We start from the raw sequence: 25,752 nt of genomic DNA on the forward strand, positions 1-25,752 counted from the left end.
CTGTTTAACATGTTATGCAAGTGATTTTTAGTCTTACAGACATTTGAAAAGAGTCTAGGTGAAGTGTTCAGCTTCTGGAGCCAGACTCCCTCAGTTTCCTCCTTTATAAAATGGGGTAATGACAATACCCATCTCTTTTACTTACAGAGCTGTGAGAAAGATTACATGAGTTACTATACACATTGCTTGGTGCCTAGTAATTATAGGGTAATGTTAGCTGCTAGTAGCTGTAACATATATTTAGTGTTCAACACACGAATGTCTGCCTTATAAAGTTACTGGCAATGGTAGCCACACAGTAAATATTATTTTACTCATTTATTTTCTTCTTGATTACTCCTTTGCCCAAACTATATTTTAATTGTGACTTCTTTCCTTTCTCTGTTTCTTCCTGAGACTTTCTTTTTCTTTGTACTGTTTGCATGATCCTTCATAGTGTTTAGCACAAAGAAATTCCTTAATGAATTTGGCTACATGAAACATTTGCTGATTTCAGTAATAAGAGATAAGGAGCAGCAGCGCAAAGGAAGACAATACCATGACCCTGGGAGAAGTGTGAGGAAGACAGTATATAACTAAAGGAGCATGGCTTTGTAGCTAGTTTGGAGAGATAGTCACAGTTCAACAGGCCCTTAGAGGCAGCCACATAAAATGAATTTTCACAGCCACTTACTTAGTCATAGCAACGGGATTGTTCTTAAAATCTTCTGACTTCAGTGTGCTTCCAGATAAATTTTTTCCTAAATTATTTTTAAAGCTAAAGTTTTTTCAATCCTCAAACTTTCATATTACTAAATGGTTAATTGCTTTAAAAATCAGGATTTCCAATCAAAACAATTTGTGAGCACAGAGAAAGGAAAATTCAAGGTATTTTTTTTTTTAATTTTATTTATTTATTCGAGAGAGAGAGAGAGAGAGAGAGAGAGAGAGAGAGAGGCAGAGACACAGGCAGAGGGAGAAGCAGGCTCCATGCAGGGAGCCTGACATGGGACTTGATCCTGGGATTCCAGGATCAGGCCCTGGACTGAAGGCGGCACTAAACCGCTGAGCCACCTGGGCTTCCCTTGAGGAATGTTTGATAGAGCTTGTAGAGCAGCTTTATTAGAGTAGGAAGTTCAACTTTAATTTAATTAATTTAATTTTTAAAAGATTTTATTTATTTATTCCCTAGAGACATACACACAGAGAGAGGCACAGACATAGACTTCAAGGAGAAGAAGGCTCCCTGAAGGGAGCCTGATGCGAGACTCAATCCCAGGACCCAGGGATCATGACATCAGCCAAAGGGAGATGCTCAACCGCTGAGCCACCCAGGTACCCCGGAAAGTTCAGCTTTAAAAGAGTAGATTGACTTAAAATATGTCTGTTTGTATCACTTCTTTATTTAAAACATTTGAATAGGTCAGTTTTGCATTTGTAAGAAATTATGAACTTTGCTGTACACCAGCAAGACCTTTTGAAGGGGCTCTTGACTACATCTCTCATGTCTTAGGATTGACTACTTAGCTCACTAGTCCAGCCAGGTCTCCTTGCCATTTCTTGAACACATTGTAGAGAAGTTACTCAGTAAATACCTGTTAAAGTTGATGGATGGATAAATGAATGATAAGTTATTGAATGGTGTGAAAATGAAATAATATTTTGATTTATTTTTTCTTTAACGCTATTCCTATGAAATCAAATTTAAATAAAATTAAAGATAAAAATGTTTGATAGTAAAAATAGTAAGCTTGATAGAGTTGGGTAGCTTTGTCTTTGGAACTATGTCATTTTTCCTGTAGATTCAGGTTCCTCTTCTATCAACTCAGGTCATAATTTCTCATTCTATAAAATAAATCTCCTTTTAATCAGTTGCCTTCAGAAAAAACATTTGCTTAAATCAGTTATTCCTTGATATTTTAGATTGAAACCTCAGCTTAATTTTCAAGAGTGACTAAATCTATACCTAAATTTATTTCAATTGGATTTTTAAAATTAATTTTGAAAATAAGGCAAAGATACCTTCTTTTTAAAATTAACTAAATTTATGGGAGGTTTGAATTGATAACTGAAAAGTTATTTAAGCGTTTTTTGGTTATTATTTTTTAAATTAATTGGCTCCATATTGGCAACTTTAAATATGTCTAAACATAGAGACTTAAGCTGTAAAAAAAAAAAAAAAAAAAAAAAAAAAAATTCCCAGTTTAGCTTTGAATGAATCCAGAAATACCATTGAAGTATTTACTTCTACCACAAGGAGATACTTTACAATAGCCAATTTTTTTGACTGTCTTTCTTCTTAATTTATAATCCTTCTAGTAGAAGACCTGGTTTGGAAATAAGGTAAATAAAAATAATCTTTTTACTTGTTGGGCCAGCTGTTTATAAACAGATGACTCTCTATAAACACAGCAGGGCCAACACTGCTGAAGTTCAGGCTAAATGTGTGAGTCTCTAAAATTTCCCTTGCATGGCAGGCAGCTGGCCATGGCAAGGGTGTGTTTATCCACCAAATACTGTACCTACAGAAAATGTTCACATGTCACTGAAAACTTTTTTTATGCTGCTGTCCTGAAGTTGGACACCACAGATACAAATTAGTGAGACTCTGTAAGCCAGATGTTCTTATTCTGTGGTAACATTTAAGTGGTCTGTGGGTGAATGTTTGAGGGTCCTGGAAGCCTCTGAAATTGCATACTAAATTTTGGAATAATTAGAATATGTATTTTCTTGGAAGGGAGTCTATAATTATTATCAGATTCTCCAATATCTCCAATATCTCTATAATTGCTTCTGCGTCAAATGTGGTTTACTTGAATACATATATTCCTCACTAGACTTTAATTATGACCAAATATGAGACTTACTATTGAAACCCTGGTACCAAGCTCAGTACTTGGTACAGAAAAGGCAGTGTTGATGAGTAAGTGGATAAATGAATGTATGGATGAGAGAATAAATAAATGGGCTGTACCATCTGTTGCTAGCATCTAACGTCTTGTCATGTCTAAGGTCTTTCCATTCAACTTTTCCTTTGGCTTGGGGGAGGGATAATCCTCAGATTGTTTGCTCTAAGTGTTTCATGTTTTAGTCACTTAATGGAGTGTTTATGCTCCTAAAATTTCTGTAACAGAGGTAAGAATAACTTTTAGCATATTATGTAGTAAAACCATTTGAATTCTTGTTCTCATGAAAATTATCAAAGCTAATGAAGTATGACAAAGACCTCTCTAAAATTGTTCTTTTATATTTTTACATTGTTTCTTTGTAAAAGAACCATGGACTTTTTCATTTTTACCATTTTAATCCATTATTAAATTATCCATTATTAAATTGACATTTGATTTGATGTAATAAAGAACACATGTAATATAATTATTGCAAAATATTCCCAACACTCATTATTTAATTGATAGCCCAAAAATTTAATGTGGACTTGATAATAGGACTAATTGGGAACCGAAGTGCATTCTTAGGTTTTTCTTTATATTGCAATTCAAAAAATATTTATTTGTTTATTTATTTATTTATTTATTTATTTATTTATTTATTTATAAGAATTTATTTATTTATTCATGAAAGAGAGAGACACACAGAGGCAGAGACACAGGCAGAGGGAGAAGCAGGCTCCATGCTGGGAGCCCCATGCAGGACTCGATCCTGAAACTCCAGGATCACACCCTGAGCGGAAGGCAGATGCTTAACCGCTGAGCCACCCAGGCATCCCTCAAAAAATATTTATAAAATAACATTTGATACTGAACTGTCTTGCCAATTCAGCGGAAACTTTGTGAGTTTGAAGAGAAGTGTGTGTGTATGCAGAGGAAAGGAAGGGTTAGAGCAAATACTTCTAATTAGAACCAGGATCGAATCCAGACTTGGAGACATTTTGATGACACATTAATTTCTTCATGATGATGTAGTAACATCAACTTTTAATTTGCCCCATTCTATTCAGCTAAGGAGATGAACCAGTTCTAACAGAGTTCCTTCTAACTAGTGTACAGACACTAATGGGGTATTGGGTATACAGAATTTCTTGGCCTAACTATATACTAAGATTCATAAATAAATTCAAGTCTTTGGGCTAAACCATCTGCCATATATGTTGCAGCTGATGTACTTAACGTGGAAAAAACAGAAATACAAATAAGTGCCATTCACATAGAAAGGAATGAGCTGTGTGCTGAAGGATTAGGTATTTTTTCTCTTTTTTAAAGATTTTATTTATTTGAGAGAGATAGCAAGCTCTAGTGGGAGAGGCAGAGGGAGAGGGAGAAGCAGACTCCCATTGAGCAAGGAGTCCATGGTGGGACTTGATCCCGGGACCCCAAGATCATGACCTCAGCCAAAGTCAGATGCTTAACTGGCTGAGCCACCCAGGTGCCCCAGCTGTTTTCTCTTAAGCTATTTTTGAATCAATCTAAATTATTACCTTTAGCCCCAGAAGATACCTTTTTCTTCTTTCAAAAGCATTGGTATAAGGCATTTTAGCATAATAATTCAGTTGTTTTCATTTATCTAAAATAGCACAAAAAGATATATCAACCAAGATTGTTAAAATATGTTAAAGCATCTGTTGTGAGTAGATTATGCCATTTCACCCACTTTGTTTCTATTATCTGTTTTATTTAAAGGCAATACAACTGAAGATCTAAATTCTTGTTTTTAGACAAAATGAATGCTTTGAATATAGAACCCACCTCTCTAAGATTTAGTGTACATTAGTGGATTTTTAAAATTATTTTTGAAAGCAATTGTGGCAAGGCATGCTGGTTCTTTGTCATAATTTGTTGGTTTGAAATCTCAATGTGAATATAAAAACTAAGCAAAAGGAATAAGATGAGACCCACAAAAACTGTTCTAAGGGAGAATATGGAGTTAGGAAGTTGGACCAGCACCCATGACAAGAGAGTCCAACTCAAAAAAATATATATACTGAACTGAAATACACAATCAGCTTTGTGAGTAAAACAATTTTTAAATTTCATGTGAGCAAGACTTTTAGCTCAGGGAGGAATGTGAGGCCTTAACTAATTCTTTCCTTTAGTTTATGAAGGAGCAAATTCAGATGAAGAAATATATGGACAATATGATTTGTCCATCCAAGGTCATATACCTATTTAGGGTATGAGCTAGAACTGGAATCCTGAATTCTTTACTCCACATCATTTCACTTTTAGTGAAAAGTTATTTCTGTTGAAGTCTATATATTAAGGCCTGTGGTAAAATACATGAAGGAAATCCTCAGAAAATTCTTCTCTAACATTGTTGCATATTAGTTTTCTAATACATATAACATATTATCCCCAAACTTGGTTAAAACAAAAATGGTTTATCTCAAAGCTTGTGTGGATTAGGAATTCAGGTGCAAACCAGCTGGATCCTCTTGTTTAAAGGCTACCACAAAGCTGCAATATAGGTATGGGTCAGGATTGTAGTGACCTCGAGGCTCAACTGGGGGAGGATCTGCCTCTAAGCACACCTACACGGTTTCTGTAGGATTCAGTTCCTCACACGGGGCAACTGTTGCTGTCACTGGGAGGCTCCCCTCCATTCCTTGCCACAGGGCTGCTCATAATATGGCAACTTGTTTCACCAAAGTGAGCAAGCAAGATGAGCCAGAGAAAGAGCATGAGTCAGAGGGAAGTCTTTCAAACTTGCTGTATTCTCTTTATCAGTTGCAGGTCCCTAGATCAACTCATGCATCAGGGCATGAACACCAAAAGGTGAAGAGCACTAGGGCTGTTTAATTTTTTTTATTTTTTTATTCCTTTTATTTTTAAACATTTTTAAAAAAATTTTTAAGATTTTATTTATTCATAAGAGACAGAGACACAGGCAGAGGGAGAAGCAGGCTCCATGCAGGGAGCCCGATGTGGGACTCGATCCAGGGTCTCCAGGATTATGCCCTGGGCTGGAAACTACTGAGCCACCCAGGCTACCCCGCTAGGACCACATTAGATGCCGCCAAACACCTTACAAATCCCACTGCTTCATGATCTTACATATCACTACAACTCCCTCTGCAGGACTTCCATGCTTGCACTGCTACATGGATTGAGGAAAAGGCAATAGGGAGCGGCATAGGCTACTGTCCTCATTTACATGACTTTTCATTAATGGCTCTGGTCTCCTTTAACTGCAAGTTCCATGAAAGCAGATATTATGTCCTGCTAATACTTGTCACCGTCCTTGTCCCCGGACACACACACTATATGTATTTCCAGGATGTCTTAGAGTCAATGGCACTAATAGTTATATGACAAATTTTTTTGATTAAATGACTGGATTGTTTCCAGAGAATATCAGCTTTTCATATGGTTCCCTGTTGGGGGCAGAAATCTGTGTATAAAATCAAAAGTCAAAAGTAATAAAGGTAGTTTGACGACCTTTATGAATTCTTTGGTGCCCTGTTTCTTTGTATACCAGACATGCCATAACACCATCACATACCAAACATCATTATGAGCATGACAATTATGCTTAAAGAATAGGCAGGCTCTTTAATCACTCACTCACCCACGAATCAATCAGTGCAGAGATCTTGAAGACTCGTGTGTTTTCAGTTCCAGTCAATGCTTTAGGTGTGCACAGTTAGACATACAAAATATTCCCTGAAGTAAAAGGACTTATTATCTAAACAGTGGATTAGGACTAATATATGAAAAGGCAAAGGCTTTTGTGTTTACATTTTAAGTGTGAAACGAATGGCAAGGACCAAAAGAGGTTGAAGAGGGAAGAGAACCTCCAGTTGAACTTACAAAGGACGGCTTTGCAGGATTCCTAGTAGTTCTGTATCTTCAAAGATGACAGGATTTAGGTGGCTAAGGAGGGCTGGGATGCAAAAGTAGTTGTTGACAAAAATACTGTGGATGGCAAATGGGCTGATACAGAGAAGCTAAATACACTTTAAAGAAATACTGAGAAAAGAAACCATGCTTACAGGAGATGCAGTAGCATAGAGGTTCTCACTGGTTTTATTTTGAAAGGCAGAAATATAATGGTCAGGAAAACTTGTTTCTTTGATGGCCTTTAACTCCAGTTTGTCTCTAAAATGCAGAGGACAGTAAGGCCAACCCTTGTAAATAAATTTTGGAAGAAGTGCCTAGAATCCCCAGTAGGTTTCTGAATTCTGATTGCATGAAATTATCCTCTGAATCATCCCCACTAACGTTGATTCAGATTTTTTTCTTCTTCTTCTTACTCCTTAGATTTCAGTTATTTGAGAAAGCAGATTAAAAAAAATGTAGACTGATGAGTGGATGACTGATATTTCTGGAACTCTCCCAGAGTGTTTACATCTAAAAAATAAAAGCACTTTAGAGAAGGAGCTGAGTGCCATTTATTTCTTTGAGAAAACGGAAGCTTACCTAGTATTCTGTAGGCTTGGGAAGGAAGCTGATCTGTGTGCATCCGCCTCTTTTAAACATTTAGTTTCCTCCCAGGGGCCTCATAGCAGTTTCTGTCTAGCCCACATATCATATCTTCTCCATGTAGTTGAAACCAACTGTACTTTCTTCACCATCACTGTTCCAGGTCCCTATTTTGACCATGGTCCAGGTCTGGAATAGTTTGTAAATGAGGAAGTGTAGGGTACATTAGAGGGTGGATCAGCTTGCTCCGGCTGCCATAACACAATACCACAGCCTGGGTGCCTTCAACAACAAAAATGTATCTTCTCACAGTTCTGGAGGCCAGAAGTGCAAGATCAAAGTGTTGGCTGGGTTTCTTCTGAGGCCTTTATCTTTGGCTAGCTGATGGCTACATTCTCACTGTGTCCTTATGTGGCCTTTTCTCTATGTGAACACCTGTTAGATTAGATTCAGGCTGCATTTTGGGGACCTCATTTAGCCCTCATGTCTCTCTAAGGCCCTATCTCCAAATACAGTCATATGGGGAGTTAGGATTTCAAATGTGAATTGGGGGAAGACACAATTCAGTCCCTAAATGATGGATACCTTTTACTAGGTAACTGTACAAGGAAAAATCCTAACATTATTCTGTACAATAGTCTAAAAAACGTACAAAGTCAAGGCCCAGAGTATGTCAGTGTAATAAACATTTACTGAGCACTTATTAGGGATCAAAAACTAGGTACTTTAACATTCAAAGGCAGCAAAGTCAGGGGCACCTGGGTGGCTTAACGGTTGAGTGTCTGCCTTCAGCTCAGGGCATGATCCCAGGGTCCTGGGATGGAGTCCCATATCAGGCTCCCATGGGGAGCCTGCCTCTCTCTCTTTGCCTCTCATGAATAAATAAATAAAATTTTTAAAAAAGCAAAGGCAGCAAAGTCACTTTTATACCCCTTGTTTCCTCAATATAACAGATGAAACAGAAGATTAAATACATATTACAAGATGTGATGATTAATTTCATGTGTCCATTTGGCAGAACCATGGTGCCCAAATATTTGGTCAAAAATGATTCCGGATGTTTCTGCCATGGTGTTTTATGTGGATGAGATTAACATTAAAATCAATGGACTTTGAGTAAAGCAGATTGTTCTCCATAATGCAGGTGGGCCTCATCTGTTTAGTTGATGGTCTTGATGGAAGAAAAGATCGACCTCTCATGAGAGAGAAAGAATTATGCCACTGACAGCCTTGGGACTTGAACTACAGCCCTGGCTCCTACCTGGGTCTCCAGCCTGCTGGCTCACCTTGCACATTTTGGACTTCTAGCCTTTTCCAATCAAATAATTCCTTAAAATTTGTCTCTAGACATATACACTCATCCTCATGGTTCTCTTTCTCTGGAAATCTCTGACTAATGCACCAGGTAAACTTTATAACAGAGTGTACTCTGTTCCTTCAGTCAGTTGCCCTCCCTTCTGTTGGCAATACCTGTTCAGAGTATGTCTCCTTTGAATGTAAGGGCAGATGCAAGGAGCTAGAATGTCAGTTTAATTGAATCTGTTCAAACCACTAACCAGAATCAGCTTAGGTGGTGGATTTTCATAACCTATGGTTTGATGTTCAAGTCAGCAATTTATACCTTTACAAAAATTAGAATAGATAGGTGATTGAACTCTTATATTTTCTCATCTGATTGGGCTGACCATACTGCAGGGACTTTTACAAAAATTAGAATAGATAGGTGATTGAACTCTTATATTTTCTCATCTGATTGGGCTGACCATACTGCAGGGACTTTTCTGTATGAAAGTCTGATGGGAATTGTGCACGGACATTGTATGGCACCACTAGCAGGGGGCACGTATGTGATACAGGGTAGGGCTGGACCAGGAATAGGCACTACATTCTGTGTAATTTTATTTCTAAGAGTAGCATGAAGCTCTGTATCTCCAGAGCATACTTTTGATAGCTCACCAGTTTACAGTCTTTTCTAGTTAGCCTTCTAACCTTGCCTGAAGGGGATCAGTGATAAGCATTATTAACTCCTTATTGGCATCTAGGGACTCTAAAATGCCAGGAAGAAGGTGACCTGCCATATATCACATTGCAGGCCTTGGAGAGACTTCCACTGTGCAGAGCTGTCTTCTCATGTGTTCATCCTCTGAAGCCATTGCTGAGGTCTGAAAGGTCTTTCTTTTGTTCCATGGGAAATCTCATTGTTGTAATTTGTGGTATATAAATAGAGAAAATAAAAATTTTCTAAGAAGTATATAAATGGATGTTATTTTTCATTCCTGAAATGACAAAGTCAACCAGTGAAGAACTATGTTGATCTGAAACAAAATAAAAATGATCTTTGGAGTTCAGATTATTGTGATATTAACTTTTCCTCTCTGTTTGCATATAGTACTATAGGTTCCAAGGGAGCTGAAGAAATGATAAACTCTACTTAGAGAATGTCTATAGGAAACAAGATAGAAGACCCTTATTATTACTCTTAAAAAAAAAAAAAGATTTTAAGTACTCTCTATACTCGATGTGGGGCTTGAACTTAAAAACCCAAGATGAAGGGTTGCATGCTCTACTGACTGAGTCAGCCAGGCCTCCCTATTTTTATTCCTTCAAATGAAATATATAATTATTATCCATCAAAGTGCCTTCTTTCGCCTCACCAAAAGCGTGACAAACATATTGCCTTTTAGTATTTCAGCTTTTCACCACCTTCTCCAGTAGAGTTGCCTTCAAGGACACTGGAAAAAGGTTTCTGTTTTGATTTGTTTTTTTTTGTTTTTTTTCTTCTCGTATCCTATAATCCTAGGTTTAGAGACCCTTCTGCCAAATCCTCATTTTGCTTATGAGAAAGCAAAGATTCTGGGAGTTTAAGTGACTTCCCATTTATCACACAACTGTTTTTATTTCATTGTATGTTGTATATGTGTGTATTTGTGGCTAAGGTAAGGCTGTTTGGGTTTCTAGCACAGTGAAAAGATTCCAAGTACAAAAACACAATGCTGTTTGCTGCTCTTTGTACTATTTTCACTCAAACTTTGCTACAAATCTGGTAAATGAAATAAAAAGTAATTGGTGGAGCCTAGTGTTGGAGTTGACTACTGTTCTAACTGAACTGATGGTGCAGTTAAATCAAAGTCAATGGTTGAAAGGGGCATTAGGGAATATAAAGACTGGAGTGTACTTTTGTTTAATAGAGTTCTTTCATTATTGAGGAAGTAGGAATGGCTTCTGATCCTCTATCCTGTCTTCGTAAACTATTGTACATAGGATCAGAACAAGGATTATGTTGTCAAACCTGTTATAGGGCATGTGTGCATGCTCTCTCTCTCTCTCTCTCTCTCCTACTTTCTTTCTACATATTTGAGGAAGCGTATTAACTTTTGATAGAATGGTAACTATCTTATAGAGTATTGCAAAGACTAAATGATGGTATGATGCCTATAAAGTTCTTTTGAGGGTAGTTTCTATTGTCCTGGGATGATTATTGCTAATATTCATTATTATTGGTCTTTCTCCTTTGATCTTTCTTCATATAATTTTTTATCCTCGCTCTGTCTTTTTTGTAAAGCCTAAGATGGATACTAGAACAAGGAACTGTTACGGTCAATGAAAAAGACAAGGAATGGGGTGTGTGCCAGGATAGATGGAGGGCTCAAAATCTATGTTTATGAAAAAAAATGATCCCTGCTTACTTTTCTCCAGATGAATACGAACAATAGCACAAAAAATAATAGCAGCTGTCAATTATTAAGTCCCTATTCTGTGCAATATTTTGTATCAAGTGTTTTGCACATATTAGCTCATTTAGTTCTCATTATAAATACAATAAATTGTTATTCTGACTTTTTTTGACAAAGGCATTAAGGCTCAGAGAATTAGGTGGTATCCTTAACATGAATTAACTAGCTAATTTCAGAATTTAGACTCAAACTCAGATATGCCTGATGTTAGTCACAAATATCCTTAATTATTCTTAAGCATTATGTAGAATTCTAGCATGAAAGATGAGATTTGGAATTTATAAAGTTTAAATCATGACATGATTAGCTGTATGAAAACCACAACTTTCTCTGAGTCTTGGCCATGTAGCATCTGCCATTGTTCCACTGGTGAGCTCAAGAAAAATTGCAATAATTTTTTGGCAAAAAAATAAGGATATTTTAAAAAATGATGTGGAAACAGTTATTTGTATGAGAAAACTATTTCTTACTCTTAAAGATAGTTTAAAAGTCTCAGGGGAAAAAAGGTATCTATTACTTTTTTTTTTTAGAAAAAAAGAGAAAATCTTTATGATACTAGAAGAGAGAATTTCTTAAAGAGAACAAACCAAAAAGGGAAGGACTAATGAGTTTAACTGATAAAAATGATTGTTGTATGAAAAGATACTATGGGTAAAATGAAAATAAAAAGCGGAGAAGAGGATAACAATACCAAGTGTAAGCTAGTGGTTACCACCTTCTAAAGCAGGAGGGAATGGGTTGAGGAAGAGGGCACAGTGTCTTCAATTTTACTTGTAATGTTTCTAAACCGAATAGTGAGTTTGTGATAATTCGCTATATTTTCCTTATATTTTTATGTGACTGGACTGTCTCATAATAATAAAAAAGATTTAAAAAGGGGAAGCTTTAGGCAATCATCAGGGAGGTAATAGATATATGAAGAAGAGGAAAGAAATGGTCCAGCTATCTGATTCCCACATCATCTTCTCAAGTTAGAAGAAATCAGGGGATCAGTAAAGAGGTAAACTCTAGGAAAACATAAATCTCTCTCTTTTCCTGTGTGAGTATTAGATTCTTGTTTCTGCTCGTCCTTAAAGTACTCAGCAAAATGGCAATCATTGAAACAGCTGACACCTTTTAAGAAGCTCCGAGCATATACCATGTCCCTCTAGGCAGTCTCTAATAGTGAACAAGTTGGTTGCTATATGTGATTCTCGCTCTACCTTCTTGGGGAGAGAGGTTGTTTATAAACGTGTAGGATTGTTGTTTGCTTATCATTACCAAGAGGGGAGCAATACTGTCAGTGTGTAAGGACCAGAGAAGCTTAGTGTAGTACAGTCCAGTAATGCACAAAATGCCCAAGAGCTCCTCCATTGGCAGTGGGGTAGAGTGAAGATAGGGGTAAACTATCCCTCAACAATACAAGAAAAGAGTATGTGTGTGTTTATGAATCATAATACATTTATCACCTTAGGATTTTGTCTACTATCAGAATGACAGGTGCATAAAGGAATAAAGAAAAAATACTTCATGAACTCAAGATTATTACATTCCCTTCTACACTAGAGATGTGTACTACTAAACTTTATTGACTGGTTTCACATAGAGTTTGTTCACCTTGACTTCTTGCTCTAGTTCTGTAAGCTTCTAGTTTCTAGAGAGCTAGTTTTCAATTTCTTATTCAAAAGAAAAGATAAAAACAATCAGGAAAGAATATCCAAATAAACCAAAGATTTATTGAAACCATGCAGAACTGATTTTATGTTTGTTAACCCCTCGGTGACCTCTTACATTTGCTGCCACTCTAACTTTTTATATAACAAATGATCTTGTGATATGAACATTTAGACCAAGTGTTTAAAAACCACTCTTTGAAAGAAGCGAGAGATACTTTTGATTTGGAAACTTTATTTTCTAAGCTTTGCCTGGAAGTGATCTGTATGGTCGAAAGTCTATTACTGATGCCAGAGAACTTTAAATCTGCAGATGGGGCAATTTACATTCACTGTGGCTGCTACCATAGCGGCTGATTCTTAAATTATTTATGCAAAGAAGCGAACTGTTCTGTTCTTTATCTGAAATTATGCCAATTGCATGCTTAACAAGGCTAAACTTTTCACTGAAAATTCAGCTGCTTTTTCAAGCTCATATTTTTTATCTTGTCACTAACTGTTCACACAGAGGAAGATGAATCATGATCACATACTACAATGCTTTGCCAGACTCTTGAGAGAGTAATAACTAGAAGCTGTGATAACAGATTCCATAAGTAAAACCTAACAGGTTTATACTTTAGTCGGTAGGCTATTAAAGCTTCTTGATGTTATACTGCTGAATAAACAAGTTTTGTGCATTATTATTTTTTGTTCAGCAGAATATATTCTCAGTCAAAAATTTGAAGGTTGTAAGACTGTCATCCAAAATCTGTTTGCTATAAAACTAATGAACTTCATGTGCCAAAGAAAACTCAGACATATCAGAGTTGAGATTTGGTTTACTAAGGAAACTGAAAGGAATATAGTCCAATTCATTTCTAAGAAACACCAGATTTTAGAAAATCGGAATTATTTTGGACATTAATCACCATGCGCAAAGCAAACCAACACACTGAACACTCATGTTTGCTAGGTATGGTGCTCAGTGTTTTTCACATAAGTTGTCGCATTTGTTGCTAGCAACTCTCTGTGTAGTAGGCATGATTGTCCGGACTCAGACATTCAAAATGGCTCAGTTAGAGCCAATAATGAAATGATCACAGAACAGAACTGGATCTCTACGTTTTATTTTTGTACAATGGGCTTCTTCTGGCATATAACTTGAGAATTTTTCATATCTAAGGTTTTCAGCAGTACAGGAAGGAAATTTGATGGCTTATTTTGCATTTCTTATTAATAGGATATTAATTGGAACAGGTTTTTTTCCTTTGGTTACTCAAACCTGAAGTGTGGCTAGCTCTTTACCATAAACTGCATGATCTTTCAACAACATAACTCTAAGTTCGCATCAGGAAGCAAAATTCTCTGGAGAGAAAATAAACCAGAGTTATAGGTATGACTGATTGGGCCTATCTTCATTTTTTTTTTTAAATCTCTGTTTTTTTCCTATGCCAGTAACCAACCTATTTTTATAAGGTGTTATACTCCAAAGCTACATACTTTCACCTTCCCTCTATTTTCTTTTTTTTTATTCCCCCTGAATATCCTAGCTATTTTTGTTCAATTTATTCTCCTATGTTAAATTGAGTATTTTTCTAGTTCTAAAAACAAGCAAGGAAACAAACATACCTCAGGTCTGATATTGCATAACAAAAGAAAAAAGGTTATGAATGGTTAAAATGAGAAAATGTGTTTGGAATTTTGGGGTAGTTTGGAATATTTTTCACAAAACATAGGCGTAATACATCAGTGCAGGTCACCTTTTTCTTGTAGAAAGCCTTTTGATTTGTAATGATCAACTTTATAGGATGTACAGCATGTTTTGGCCAGTGAAAAACTTATGCTTACATATCCTAAACTCAACACAACATTGCAATACAAAAATGTATGGGCATTACATAGGATGTGCCTCTTTATCAACTTTTCTTCCCATTGGGATCCCCTTGGTGGTGTCCCCATCCTATGGGAGGATACCCCAGCCCTGCTGAACACAGGAATGGTCACGTGACTTTCTCTAGCCAAAGAAACATGGGTGGAAATGACCTGTGTGAGTTCCAGGCAGAAGCTTTAAGGGCCTGTGTGTGGTTTTCATTGTTGTTTTCTCTCTGCCAAAGATCATCAATATTCCAGACAGGGGACTGTATTCTAGAAAAAGACAACATGTAGCCAAGCCTTAATAATCCTTGGCAAGTATAAAGCTTGAGTGAAAATTAATCATTGTTGTCATAACTCACAGAGATTTTAGGTCACTTGTTAGTTATTCTAGGTGATTCAAATAGTTATAATTTTTGATGTTATTGTTTTGCATTAAGATTACTTTTTGTGTCATTGCTGAGAATATTTTTTGAGATAACTCTGACTTAGGTGACCCAGTTTCTGAATGTATTTGAGTTTTTGCTCAGACCATTAAACAAGTTTTAAACCCACAGCCAGTGTTGTTGAGATGATGAAATCTTCTGAGGGGACATGTTTATATTGTTTTTCATTTCTAGTGTCTAATATTCTTGCTTTGCCAAAGAAACTCCAGATTGATCTACTTCATTTGCACATGTTTCTGGTATGAGATAAAAATCATAGTTGGTAAAGTTTTCTATAAAAATAAAAGTACAATTACACATCTTGTTTTATTCTCTATCTCAATAACACAGTTTGTCTTACTTTATTCCCAGAAGCAAAAATTTTTGGTGAAGAATAAACTAGAACTGGTATGTTTTGACATGAAATTTATATAATTTCCGGGCAATTAATATTTGATCACCAGCTGTTTCTCCATTGTTTACAAGAATCATCATTGACTGAGTGTATAAAATTACATTTCTATTAACTTTTGAGAGGCAACCAAGAGTTCCCATATGAGAAAGATTTTGATAGCAAGTTATCCCAATTTCAAATGTCTGCCCTATAATTTTGACTTGATTCTCAAAATAGAAACTCTTATTTTCTCTGACTTAAAATGTGTGAGAAGTTTATTTTAATTGGTAGTTCAGATGTACTGCTTTTGCTATGTACCTAAGTGTCCTGAAGAACTGTCTACCTTTTGGGGGCGCCTAACATGGACATCCCAAGAGAATTTTGTGTATGCTGAAGACATGACCTTTCAGACCTCAAAACTCCAATTCGGAGGAACAATCTGCATAGGGTTTTCTGTGGTATAGTGAAAGAACAATCAATACATAACTTTCATTTTTAATGATGTGGAAATAGAGATAGATAGATAATTTCAAATAGATTTATATTGCCTTGTTAAAATTTTTCAGTTAGGACCATCAGTTTAGAAATACTTAGGATATTTGTCTTGATTTATACTCTAGGTTAGATAAGCTGGTGATGAAAACTTGTAAATGATAAATGGAGTGGCAGAGACAGACTTTCAATCTGAGTATCATATTTTTTATTAATGACACCCTACTTCTTACTAGCACAGACTCTATGTTGTCTCTTCTTCTTTTTACATATTAGAGGGAAATAACACTTGTATTCTATAAGCAATTTCTTCTCATTTTGAACAATCATAAAATGTTAGAGCTAGAAGAGTTAGTGTTTTTCTGGCTGAATGCCTTCTGAAACTGAGATACTGAGTGACTTGCCAAGTGTCTCATAGCCAATTAGGGGTAGAACTAGGAGGCTTGGCTCTCTCTCAGTCTAATGCTCTTTCTCCTCTGCTATTAACCTGTGACCCTGTATAGGTTGAGGAATTTAGAAATAATGAATTATTGTTTGCATTTGGGTCGATGCAGTAGGAATGTCTTTGGAGGAAAATAGAATATATAGGAAAATAGGAAATTTGTCGTTGCATTTGACTTTCAACGAGAAAAGCAGCTTGGCAGTGGGATGCAAGAAATATTATATGTATGCAAATATGACACGTAAAGGATAGAAGGAACAGAGTCAGGAGGGACAGGGTAGTCTCTTAACCACAAAACTGCAGTGACTCTTTGCGGGAAAACATAAACTGGCATGCATATACCTGTGTTTAGGGCTGCCTATCCGAAAATATTAAGATGTACACAGATTAAAAAGAAGCAAATTCAGGCTAGCTATGTTGATCTGATCAGAAATAGAAAAAGACTAGGATTTTTTAAAATGACTATAGACCCCTAAGGTAAATCATATTTTAAAAATCCCAAATCATGGGAATCTTTGCATTTGGAATGAATCTAGACATACAGTGAAGTGTTATTTTTCTTACCTAAACAGTTGACTAAGTGGCCCCATTTAGAGAGTTATAAATTGGTTTGTTTCCTAACCTTTAACATTGGAATAAAAATACACACTTTATATACTTTCAAAGGCCCTTCGGAGGTCAGGATAAGCTAATATCGGAGGTGGTTAGGAAAAAGGTAAAAATACATGTGAATTTTAAGTCACCGTTTTGTAATAACTGAGTATGGAGTAGTTTATTGCTTTTGTGAGAACTCAGAGTAGCTCTACCAGGAGTAGAAAGTGACACTGGCAGGTTATTTATAGTTATCTTAGTAAAGGACATTTTTGTACACTGCATAGTTCTTGAGAAGAAAGCAAAAGTTACCTCTGACAAATGCTATGGTTTTTTATTAATATTTTACAGAAATTTATAAATATTTTTAGAAAATATTTCAATATGGTGAGACAAAAACCTAAAGTCTTATTAGTTAAGTTTAAGGAAACATTTCTTACTAATCTATAGCCTCATTACTGCCCCCTACCAACAGAAGAGAAGGTGGTCTGAAATAGCAATTGATACCCATTTAAGGGAGGAGGTTTGGGGTCACATTTGTAACTAGTTTTTGTAAATTTATGGTGATTGCATTGCTATTGGATGTGATCTTCCTGGGTTTAATTGCTGCTTTAATAATTTGTCATTGGTTGTTTTTTCTTTGATTATTAATAGCCTTGCTCCCTTAGGAATGTGTTTTATGACCCAGTGTATCCATATCATCTTTAATGTTAAATTAGGGAAGTTTGCAGATAAGATCCTATAAACTTTTATGCTGCTCTTTTGAGACATGTTCATGCAATAAAATCAATTTGATAGCAAGCCTCCTGATGATATGAAAAATGTAAATTCTTCCAGTTGTTTTGTGGCTGTAAAATAATCACTAACACAGTATTTTTCTGTATCTATGAGATACTGATTCATGTGATTAGAAACTTCCATATACTCTGGTCATAGTATTTGAACAGGCATTTAAAAAATGAAAATTAATATCTTCTGTGTAGGACAGTCACATATATAGGGCATTTTTTACTGTAAAAAGTTATTTATCAAACTATGATACTTTTCATAAAGTAGATGAATATTTAATATAGATGAAGGGCATGTATATTATATGCCATTTTATTGGGACATTTCAAATAATTTTTTTAGAATTAGAGCCACCAATAATATATGCATTATGTATATCCTCTCTTCCATCACACATACACACACACATAATAAAATATGGTAAGAAAAAAATTCTTTAATATTAATAATGTTCAATGCCATTTATTCATCCATTTGTTCACTCATTTACTCATTAAATATGTATTTATTAAACATGGATCTTTGCTCTACAGTTTCTAAATATATTTTTTTTTCTGAAGTTTTGAATTAAAAGAATTCTTTCCCCATCTATTCATGTTTATATCTTTATGACTGTGTCTATCACTTTCCAAATAATTTACACATGTGAATTCTAATATATGTGAATTCTCATTATGATAACATATTGAAATTTGGTATATTCGTTCTTTGCTGGTCCTGGCAAATCAGAGCTTTTTATGGGTGGTGGGTTGGGGGAAATTGAACTCAGTAAAAATGTGGATATTTTTCTGGAGAGGAAGAAAAAAAAAACACCTCAAGATATATAGTGTTCATCCATTATGTTATAGGGCATCTTCCTAATGAAGCCTACTACAAGTCACTTCACAACTAATCTAGGATTAATGCCTCTCATGAAAAATACACATTTTAAAACTACTTGCCTATGTGTAGTCATCCCCAAAAGAATATATACGTATTTCATTTTCTACTCAACTTCTTACAGATTTTGGTTAGAAATTTGATGCTTTGTAATGTCCTACGAGCCTTTACTGACAAATTAGTCTGCTACCAGGGTCATTACTGTAGCAAATGACCCCCACCCCCACCTTTTTTTTTTTTTTTGTAGGCCTGTTATATATCACTCATTTTATAATTAATGCATATTGAATGGATTCTTCTTTAAATAGGCAGTAATTCCAGACACACTTCTACTCTGAAAATAGTAGGCAGGCTTATTGAGATGACTGTGAAAATATCCATGAAAAATTCAGCTTTTAAGCATTATTGAGGTATCTTAAATTTTCTAGGAGACAGGACAAGAAAGGACTGAGAGAATCATGGAACTTAAAAGGTATGATTAATTGAAATTCTACTAAGAGTCAGCAGGGCTGAGTGTCATTCATCACACTGATTTGATATGAGGGATGTGGGACTTCAAGGTTAGACAAGGTGAGCTGGGAATTTCATGGGAGGGACAGCTTTTCTTTATTCTCTTCTGAATGGAGATTATCAACCTATAATAGTCAGAAGAAAAGAAAGCAAGTATTTAAAGAGGCTACCCTCTATGTTATCGAATCCTGTCTTTGCTTCATCTTAGAAATTCATTGTTATTACTTTATTTAAATGCTTTTGAACTTTTCAGCAAGAAAACCTGGATTAGGAAAAGGAAATTCCTTAAGTATTTTAAAGTCACAGTACTTTGATATAAGGAAACATGCAAATATTTTTTAATCAAACCACCATACCATTTATCAAATTGAAAGGAAAATTAATGGGGTTGTTAGTATCTTTGTAGGCCAAAGCAGAACACAACTTTCTCTGTGCTTGTATTGAAAGCCCCCGGAGAAACAGACATAAGAATTGTGTCTGGAAATCATATTTGGAAAAATATGGCTTTGCCTGTAGCAAAGAATGCCTGTTATTACCTCATGTGTGAATTTAACCTACCAACAAAGTCACTGACCTCCCATCTGGGCACCTGACTGTGTAAAATTTAGGGCAAGGAGGAGTATAGATTACGTGCTTTCTGTAGACAGCTGCCTCTCACAAAGAGAAGCGAAAGACAAAGGAGCACATTGGGACTCCTTTTTCCAAACTCCCTGAGCAGATGAGCGATTTTTCCACCGTGCAGAAAAATGAGGAAAGGGTAAGGATAAAGACCATGAATTATACTCCCGCAAAGTCTTTCCACACGGAAATCTGTGGGGTAAAGAATACTACATGTATGCCTTTAATATTTTAAAGTCTTGGAGATCTGACCTCAATTCAAACCCATTAGTGATTAAATAGTGTGTTATATTGTGTTAGGTAATTAGAGTCACAAGGAAAATTATTAATTTAATTTCATAAGAGATCTAGAATTAGTTTCCTTTGGTTGATATAAAAGGCATAGCAAAATTTCAAAAAGGTGGGATTTGTGAGCTGATTCCTCTTTATTTTCTGGGGGAGAATAAAATATTTGCTCTAATTATTCTTAATGTGGAGGGAAAATTTATCAAAAGAAAAAAATCCAGGGATGCCCTGGTGGCTCAGTGGTTGAGCGCCTGCCTCTGGCCCAGGGCGTGATCCTGGAGACCCCGGATCGAGTCCCACATCAGGCTCCCTGCATGGAGCCTGCTTCTCCCTCTGCCTGTGTCTCTGCCTCTGTCTCTCTCTCTCTGTGTCTCATGAATAAATAAATAAAATCTTAAAAAAATTGTTTTTTTTTTTAAAGATCCACACATTTCAGATGGTATAATTCCACCAAATACTAATCTCCTTAATTCTTACCATTAGGCTTTATTTCCCCAAAAGTTGGACTGATGTTTCAAGCTTATGTTTTTTTATGAGGACATGTATACATGTTCAATGTATATCTTGCTTTAAAAAAAAAATCATTAGATACCAGAAAACATCTCTGCCTTCAGGAACTTACATTTTAGTAGGAAGGGCACAAATAAGCATAAATGTGTGTATTAAGTAGTGACAAGTCTGAACAAAGTAGTAACGAGTGCTGGGAGGACCAGAAGATGGCAGTGGGTGCTATTATAGGTAGTTGGATTCACGAGTCCTTCCCAAGGTAGAGATTTAGAGCAAAGACCTGAGCAGAGTCATGTGAGTATCTTTGTGTAAGAGCATTCTAGCTAAGGAAAGAGGAGGAGCCAAGGCCCTGAAACAGTGTCAAATATGCTGGAGAGCTCAAAAGGCAACAAAAAGCTCATGTGATTGACATTGAACAAGAAAAAGGAAAAGCAGAAGGTAATTATGTTAGTGGACAAGGGCTAGATCCTGTAGAGCTTCATAAGGACTTTTTATTTCAACTGCAAGCAGTTATTAGGTTTTGATCTCTACTGACCTGATTTAAATTTAGAGATATTATTGTGGTTCCTGTGTCAAGACTAGACTTTTAGAAGGTATGGAAGGAAGTGGGGAGAACATTCATTCTTTCAAAACATTTCCTTAGTGTCTATTATATGCCTACTGTAGGAATGGAAGTAAATTCACATTAGTGAATGTTTAAAAAGTCCCAGTTCTCTTGAAGCTCGTGTGAAAATAAACATGATTTATTAAGCTTCAGAATGTAGAAAAATAACCTAGGGTATGGGGATAGAAAGAGGTGGCGAAGGTGTATGGTCATATACTTATGGCCATTACAAAGCGTCAAGGAGAATGTTCTAAACAAGGTAACATTTAAGCAAAGACCAGAAGGAAATGCAGATATTTTGGGAAAGAAGCTTGAGAAGGAAGCAGCAGCAAATGCAAAGGCCCTGATGGAGCATATTCCTGAGTTGAAGCTGGACTGGAGTGAATGAAAAGGAAGTGGTTAAATGGGGTCAGGGAGAGAATGAGGGGAAAAGTGTTGAATGATTTTCTAGGCCATAGATTTTATGTTGAGTGACTTGAGAGATTTTTGGAGGCTTCTGAACAGAGGATTATCATGCTCTGACTCACATGTTAAAAGTAACACTGGCTGCTGTATGTAGAATACACAGTCGAGGGGCAAGACTAGATGGTAAAGAGCAATGATGTTCTGGAAGATGGAGATTTATGCCAATCCAGTCCCCTTCAAGAAGGGAATTGCTGCCCAGGAATGAAGAGTATGGTTAGCAGATAGCATCTGGTTGTAAGCTTCATTATAGGTTTGCCTCAGTTTCTATAGTGGCCCCAAACAATCACTGAGCAAAGTGGTGGTGATATAATAGCACAACTGTTTCTGCCCAATGCAGGACCCCTTTCATGGGCAAACTTGGCTTCAGAGCCCTTCGTTGGACTGGCAGACACTTTGCTGGATTGGTACCACTGTCCAACAGGAAACTTTGCCCAGCCCCGCTTCCTTGCTTTTCCTTTCACAGGTGTTACTCCATCCCCCACCAATATGCTCATTGCACTTCTAACTCCATCTCAGTGTTTGTGTCCTGAAGAACTCAGACTTCAACAAACGGAAAAAGGTAGATGAATTAAGAAGCTATGGTGATAATTCAGGCAAAAGATGGTGGGGACTTTAGGTAGGTTAGTGACAGTGGAAATCTTGAAAAAAATATTGTGGATATACTTTGCAAGTTGAATGAACGGTAATTATTAGAAGGTTGAGTGGGGATGTGATAGATTCAGTGAAGGCTGACTTCAGGTTTTTGACTTGAAAAATTAGAAACATGGAGTTGCTTCTCTTTCCTAAAATGGAGAAAATGGTAAAAAAAAAAAAAAGGTTGGGTGGAGAGGAGACTTAAAAAAAATAAGAGTTCAATTGTAGCATGTTAATTTTGCCATTTTAAGTTGAGGGTTTACAAGTCTGGGTTTTGGCGAATGATCAGTGAGGAAGGAATGCATTTGGAAGTTATCACTCTGTTGTAGTATTTTAGCTACAAGAGTGGATGGGCTCACCTAGGAAATGAGGGTAGACAGAGAAATACTGTGCTCTAGGGCACCACAAAGATTACAGGTCAAAAAAAAGAGGCAGAGCCAGTTAAAAAGTCTGAGAAGGTATAAACACTGAATTAGTAGGAAGCCAGAGAGCAAATACCAGGAGCTCACTGAAGAAAGTATTTCAAAAAAGGAGGAAAGGTCATTTGATTCAAATGTCGCATTAGAGTATAGTGAAGACAGAAATCACTACTGGATTGGGAAACATGGAGGAGGTGATGCCTTGGTAAGGATGGTATTGGTGAGGTGGTGAATACTGAAGCCTGAGTCATGGGAATTGATGAGCAAATGAAAGTGAGGATGGTGCAATGCTTTAGATAAATTGAGCAAGAGCTGGAGCCAGTGTACTACTAGCAGGATTTATTACCTGATTACTATTATTTTAATAAACACATTTATCAGTTGCAATATGCCAGACACTGCTATATGCTCTATAAACATCTAATTTAATAAAGCAACTCTAGGTTGGAGACACTATTGCTATTTCTGTTTTGGTGGAAATTTGAGGACAGAGATATTAACTATGTTGCCTAAGATCACACAGCTAGTAAGGTGTACAGGTGATAATTCAACCCAGGTCATCAGAATCAATAGCATTCTCCAGAATCAGTCCTTCCAACCCTGTTGCTCTCTGTGGTACAGGATATCTCTATGTCGGAGTTTATATACTGATGAGAATGTTAGTATAAGGAAAATCTGATAATATAAGGGGGGGGAGGATGATTATAGGAGCAAATTCCTTGAGTATGCTGGAAAGGATCTAAATGCATTACATAAATAGAGAGTTAGGCTTTAGATAGGAGCAGGGATTTTTCATCCATTGTGATAGGACAGAAGGCTAAATATTTGCATGCAAATGAGGTAGGATTTTTCGCTTTGGTGCTAAGAGAGTGAAAAAGTTCTCTTCTGATTGCTTCTATTTTCCATTAAACATGAAGCCAGGCCTTTGTTTGAGAATGAGAAGAGGAATAAAAGTAATGGAGGATTGAAGAGAAAAAAGAAGGTAAAAAAATAGTGAGTTTTTTTTTATTTGTTTTTTGGGGTCAAATGTGAGCATTTAAAAAACAATAATTATAATGATTATATGTAATATTATTAAGCACTTGTTATATGCAAGCATTGTAATAAGGCCTTAAATAGATTAATTCATTTGCTCCTCTCTGCAATATTAGTATTATACCAATTTTGCTGATAAGAAAATGAAGACCTAGAAAGCCATAGAACAGCTTATAGGTTAGGACTCTGCTAGCAATAAAGGCCAAACTCACTCAGAAGCTCATTGGCTCATAGAATGGGAGAGTCCAGGGAATGTGAAGCATGGCTGAGCTCAGGCTCTTCAGTGAGATCATATAACCATTAATTTCTTCTTTTCCGTTCCTGTGTGTTGGATTTATTCTCAGTGTAGCTCTCCCCCACACTGCCATCTCCTGAATCTTCTCTTATGGTGATTGCTTTGGATAGCTTTAGATTCACATCCTTAGAGCTTCTTAACTTCAGTGGAAAGAGACATTCTCTTCCCCAGTAGTTGCCACATAAATCTTAGGATGCTCTGGGATAGATGCTGCCCTTGAACTGATTGCTAGAACCAGTGGGATGGGATTTACCAATTGGGCAAACCTACATCATGGAGAGAGTAGGATTGGTCCCACCTGAACTCATGGACTGAAAGCTGAGAGGGGAATTGCTTCTTAAAGAAGATTTAAAAGGTGTTCTTATTGCTAGAAGGGGAACTGGATGCAAGGCAAGACGAAAATAAAAGTCTATTATTATTATTGATTACCTTCAATAACCTCATGAGGTCATTTTTAGGTTCCAAGGTCATCCAAACCAGCCTAATGAAAGATCATTGAAGGATTATCAAAATTAAGAGTCAGCAATATTTATATTCTTGTAAGTAGATGACAGGTGCTAATTGAGCAAAATTATAAGAATTTTGACTTGTTCTTCCTAGTACTTTTTAGTCATCTCCTGAACATGTGCCAGTTTACAAGAATTTGCTCAGTTTGTTTTACCAAACCGTGTTTCACTTTTGCTTTATTTAACTGCAACTTGCACTTATATAATGATGCCACTGGAGGAAGAATTTTCAGTGGTGTTTGGAATAAATAATAACTATAATTCAATGCATGGGGAGACTGTTCTCAAAGGTTAAATAATTCATTTAGAGATTCACATGGGCTGAGATGAAATAGAAACTCTGTTTTGACTTCTTATTTTGCTTGTTCTTCCCTACTCCTATTTTCCCATCAGTGATTAATTTTCTCAAAGTTGAAATTTGATATACTAATATGAATGACCAGGATGCCATTAGAAATCAAAACGGGGCTACAAAATACCTGCTTCTGCTTGACTCTTTGCAAAGGTGTTAACACTAATGTATACCTGAGAAACATTGTCTGCAATATGGAATTGTTACTTTCTCATACCAGTGTTAGAAGGTTGTTTTGGAATTATGTTTTTGGAAAATTTCATCTACACAAGTCCTGATTATTTTACAATGAACTCTGATTATCACTCAGCTTCCAAAATTGTCAGCTCATGGCCATTTCTTTCTTCTATGTTATATTGAGTTTGCACTTTAAAAAAGTAACATTTTTTTTAGTGATAGTAACACTAGTAGAAACAGTTTGAAATACAGTGAGGCTGATGTCAGAAAACCATTTAGGTAGCTATTGTCTCAATCTAGGTGAGAACCTGAATTTAAGTAGATGAGAGACTGGATTTTAAAAATATATATGTAAAAGATTCAATATTACATATCTCAGCCTATTCAATATTACATATCTCGCTATAGGCTGAATGAGCAATGCTCTGAAATAGTCTGACAAGGGGAAATACTGGTGTCATTTTATTTTTTTCTTCTTCAGTTTAAACATCACCAGTATGCTACCAAACTATTTTGAGTGCTCGCTAGAGCAATAACTCACTTTTATAGTTAGTACCCTAAACTGTGATAATTTGTGTAGCTTTTCTTTTTATATTAAATTATTTTTTAAAAGATTTGTCTGTTTATTTTAGAGAGAGAGCGAGAGCGCACATGGTGGGAGGGGCAGAAGGAGAAGGAGAGAGAGTCTCAAGTAGTCTCCTCACTGAGGTCGGAGCCCCACTTGGGACTTGATCTCATG

The 25,752-nt window shown here is 36.2% G+C and overlaps 2 long non-coding RNA genes across 3 annotated transcripts in view; both read left to right on the forward strand.

Annotated features, from left to right (window-relative positions):
• The window catches only part of LOC111099026, a 197,131-nt gene that overhangs the window by 79,911 nt on the left and 91,468 nt on the right, over window positions 1–25,752 (forward strand). The window lies entirely within an intron of this gene.
• On the forward strand, window positions 1,253–9,606 carry LOC119869287. Its single transcript, XR_005370421.1, has 2 exons — window positions 1,253–1,314; window positions 8,500–9,606. It is a non-coding gene; the product is annotated as an uncharacterized LOC119869287 (long non-coding RNA).

The sequence above is a fragment of the Canis lupus genome, chromosome 15 (assembly GCF_011100685.1).
Source record: "Canis lupus familiaris isolate Mischka breed German Shepherd chromosome 15, alternate assembly UU_Cfam_GSD_1.0, whole genome shotgun sequence".
Lineage (NCBI taxonomy): Eukaryota > Metazoa > Chordata > Mammalia > Carnivora > Canidae > Canis > Canis lupus.